Here is a 4,682-nt window from a genome sequence, read left to right as displayed (position 1 = left end):
ATTCCAAGAAACAATATGTGAGACAATAATGGTTAAACTCTTAGATTTTCCCATGAAAACCATCCAGAAAAATGGCGACAAACACTTCTTCCATGAAAAAAGCAACCATCTGCCTATTCTTGGATTGGATGTGATGTCTGAATTGAACCAAAGACATTTCTGAAAAACATGCTAAGGGAATGAGTGGACCCTCCTGCTTTTTTCTGAATGGATTGCCAGTATTTTCAACTTGTCTCTTTTCATAAACCTGTGGTGTGCATGTGTGTGATCAGCAGACTTTGATGCTGGTTTTCATCGAGCAAAGTTTTCTATCAATCAGTTGGAGATTCCAGTGGCGTGTGTATTCCTATGGGACGTGTTGTGAGACCCCAGACATTTTTGTGAGACCCCATTGCCAACTCGATTTTGAACCCCTTTGATCCAAGGTCTATATCCAAGGGCTGACACTGGTTTGACAAAATCAGGATGGCAACAGGCAAACCAAAGGTTCACAAAAAATGAAACAGGGTGCTGTGTAAACCCCTGGTTCCTGGCTAACCAACTTTGTTGTCATCGCATGATGCTACCCTTAGAGTACAAAAACAAAATATGTGGTATCAATACTAATGAAAATCAGCTTGAAACAATGAACTGCCTGAAGAACCAATAGCTTTGCTCAGGCATGAAGCCTGACTGCCAGCGGCCCGTATGTGGCCGCAGCGGCCCCACTCACCCCACCCACCGCATCTGATGTAAGACGTGGGGGCGTGGTCTGGCTCCTGAACAGAACCGCGTGGCTCCATTTGGGAGTTGGAGTCTGGCTGGCGCTACATTCACAGTGCCAGCCACTTAACTCCCAAAGGAGCTGTGCGTCCCCTTTAGGAGCTAGACTGGGGTTGGGGCTGGCGCTGCGTTCGCAGTGCAGCCAGGAGTGGCTCTTCCCTGCCTTAAAGTGAAGCCGCTCCTGGCCGTGTCATGAATGCGGCAGCCATTTAACTCCCAAACAGGGGCCATGCCCCCCCCGGAAGCTAAACCAGCACCCCCACATCTGACATAAAATGTGGGGGAGGGGTGTCGGGGCCATGAGGTACAGCCCCTGATTGGGTGCGGCCCGGGTTATTTGAACCTCTTTGCCCAATGGTGGCTCTGCCCCTGGCATTGCTCCATCTACCCAATCTTTCTTAATTTTTGAGGTTATAAACAAGACACACTAAGTGTTGGAAATTCTCTGTGGTGAGAGAATCCCTTTCTCATTATAGCAGAGTGCACAGAGGCACAACAAAGCAGAAATTTAGTTAGGCATGCGTGTATCCTGAGAGTAAAGTAACTTGGAGCCAATTCATAGTTTCAAATCAATATAAAAGGCATTTATTAAGGAACTCCATTCTAGATAGGGAAGTAAGGAGTTAGGATCTCTAATCTATCTATCTAGCTCGATGCAGATGGATTCTGCATCCTCTCTGCACATATGGTGCAGGGAGAGAGGCTTGCCATGTTGCAAGGTAGGCGGGCAGGTAGGGAAAGAGAGAGGAAGGAGGAAGTTGAATCCCTAAGAGTAGCAATCTACATTTCAAAGGGATAGCATCAGAGCAGTGGAGAAGGGATGACCAATGTCTTGACTCTCTAGCCCTCTGACTTACTAGTCTGTCCTCCACTGTCTGAGGCAAAGAGACAGCGCAAAGTCCTATAACTCCCAACACTAAGGCTATTCACATGAGCAGCCCTACCCAGGACTTGTGCAGGCCTACTGGGGCAGGGCTACTCACGTGAAGCACTGGGATTGAGGCTGATCCCAGTGCTGCCCCACTGGGTAGCCCAAGGTTTTACTTTGGGCTATTATCTAGATACCTCGATATCCAGGTACCTGGTTGTGTGTGTGCACAGGCTGCAGGCAGCCCAAGCACACACAGAGCAGGGTGACAAGAGCACCCGGCTTGGGGGAAATCCCTTGATGCACCACGCTTAGAGCATTGAGGGATGCCGAAGGATTTCCTCCTCTGGATCCCTGCTCTGCCACTCGTTGCAGTGTGGCTCATGTGCTGCACAAGCAGCAGAGTCTTCAAAATAATTTTGATCGTGTGTGGGGAGGCAGGTAGGAGCCTGCCTCCCCGCCAACCCTCCCTCCGATAACGGTTTCCGGTCATGCAAACAACCTTAATAAGTTTCTGGATAGAAGTAGTTTTGGACATGAAAAAGTGGCTATCTTTTCTTGGTAAGGTAAAGGAAAAGTGTGCTGTAAGTCGATTTCTACTCCTGGCAGCCACAGAGCCCTATGGTTTTCTTTGGTAGAGTACATGAGGGGTTTACCATTGCCTCCTCCCATGCAGTATGAGATTTCAGCATCTTCCTATATCGCTGCTGCCCGACCAGCGGGGATTTGAACCAGCAACCTTCTGCCTGTTAGTCAAGCATTTCTCTGCTGCACTACTTAAGAACCCACTGCAAAAATATTGGGATGAATCTTCCAAATGATATAGACTCACTGATGAAGCAGAAAATAAACACCAAAGTTACTGCCTTGGAAATATATTGCTTTTCCTAATGTAGGGGAACCACACACATACACACACAACCTTCCCATAACATGAATCAGGAACTGGGTGATGTTTTTGTATTGTATTGTATTGTATTGTATTGTATTGTATTGTATTGTATTGTATTGTATTGTATTGTAAATTTCCATCCCAATAGTGTTTTACAACAGCAAACCCATAACACCAATATGAAAAGCAGCAGTTTCATCCCCAAACCCAGCATCACACCTGCTCTTCATGCAGCAGTTAGATCCACTAGTGCAGCATTTACTGAACTCCTTTGACTGAAAATATTCAGTTATAAAGAGACAGAGAGGAACTTAAAACCTTATCTTGTAACTGACACAAATGAAAGTATAAAGTAGCCTGTATTCCCTGTGTGAGAATGGAGGAGAGAAATTAGTAGAGCAGGTGATAGTATGTGTATGAAATAACAACCTCCATTCAGCAATGCCACAGTTGGTTATGGTGAGGCAGAGAAAGAAGCAAAGCAGAAATTCCCAAGAGGCCTTCCAGCAGTTTCACAAATTACATAGAGATGTAGACAGTAGAACCATAAGGGAACCATCTTGCATTGCATGTGGCTGTGGATAATACAGTGCATACATTAGTAAGGAAAGGCTACAGCTGAAAAGGAAGGGAACAAATGGAGCAAAGCCTGGTTCAGGGGTGGCCAGTTTATTGCATCTGGGGATGGTAGGAGTTGTAATAATCTAACAACAGCTGAAGAGCCTCAGGTTCATCGCTCCTGCCCTAGTTCATACATCCAGATGTATGGCCCTATCAACCCCAGCACAGTACCTCCAGTGACTGTTGCTGGTGTCTATCATGTTTCTTTTTAGATTGCGAGCCCATCTTATTTGATATTTCTCTGTGTAAACCACCCTGAGCCATTTTTGGAAGGGCGCTATAGAAATCAAATTTAATAATAATAATAATAATAAATTAGCCATGGAGGAGGCTGCCCTCTTCCTCTGCCTTCCTCTATGAAAAAGTGTAAACTGGTGTCTTCACAAGGATGCCTGCATGGGGCAAAGTTGATTACTGTGGCTGGGAATGGTGGGAATTGAACTAATAGCCACTGATCAGCCGATCTTTCTTCCACATTTTCAATTCCTTGGAATCCATCCAAGCCAGCAGCCATCAACACATTTTATATCAATTAATTCCATAAATTATGCTGTGTGATGAAGTAGTTTCTTTTGTCTGTTTTGCACCATCTGCCAATTTCACGATTCCAGTTTCTCGAGCTTACGAGAGAGAGAAATATCCACTTTTTCCACATTTTAAAAACCTGTAATGTGCTTGCCTTAGTCTTTTTTTTACTGAACTAAAATGCCACAAATAAACTGGCCTTTTCTAGCAGAGAAGATGCTCCAACCCCTTGATAAATTGGTCAGTCTTTCCTGATTCTACAATATCTTTTTAGAGATGGGAGAACCACAACTGCAATATATACAGTTCTAGCAGGTGCAGCCCATCATTAATGGGGTAAAGTCATTTTTCATAGATCACACTTAGAGAAATGAAATACATGTCATAGCATTTTTTATTAATATGCTAGCAAAATAAAATTTTGCAATCCATCCTGCACAGCCATCCTGTGGCAGCTGCATTGGTTACCAGTTCACTTCCAGGCTAGATTCAAAGTGCTGGTCTTCACCTTTAAAGTTTTACATGGCTTGGGGCTGGGATTGGGATACCTGTCGGACCGCATTCGCTCATATGAACCTGTGAAGGCCCTCCACTCGGCATCTCAGGCCCTGCTCATGGCCCTGCCACTAACAGAGATCCAGTTGGCAGGGACCAGAGGCAGGACATTTTCAGTGGTGGCCTGTTGGCTTTGGAACACTCTCCCCGAAGAGCTTCACCATGCTCCCTCCCTCAGGGTGTTTTTTTTAAAACCTATTAAAACACATCTTCTTAAAGAGGTTTTTAAATGTTTTATCTGCTGTTTATATCTAGTAGATTTAGTTTTTATAATTCTCCGTTTTTAGCTTTTTATTAATAATTTTTAATTTTAAACTTTTTAAAAAAGAAAATGTAATTTTAAATGTGGTTTTAGCCTGGTCTTTTAGCTTGTTTAACTTAATTAGTCTTACTTTACATTGTATCTATTTTATTAATGTAAGCCATCCTGATCAATAGTGTACAGGAGGGGCAGGGTAT

The sequence above is a fragment of the Hemicordylus capensis genome, chromosome 4, assembly GCF_027244095.1.
Source record: "Hemicordylus capensis ecotype Gifberg chromosome 4, rHemCap1.1.pri, whole genome shotgun sequence".
Lineage (NCBI taxonomy): Eukaryota > Metazoa > Chordata > Lepidosauria > Squamata > Cordylidae > Hemicordylus > Hemicordylus capensis.
This window is presented reverse-complemented; position numbering follows the sequence as displayed.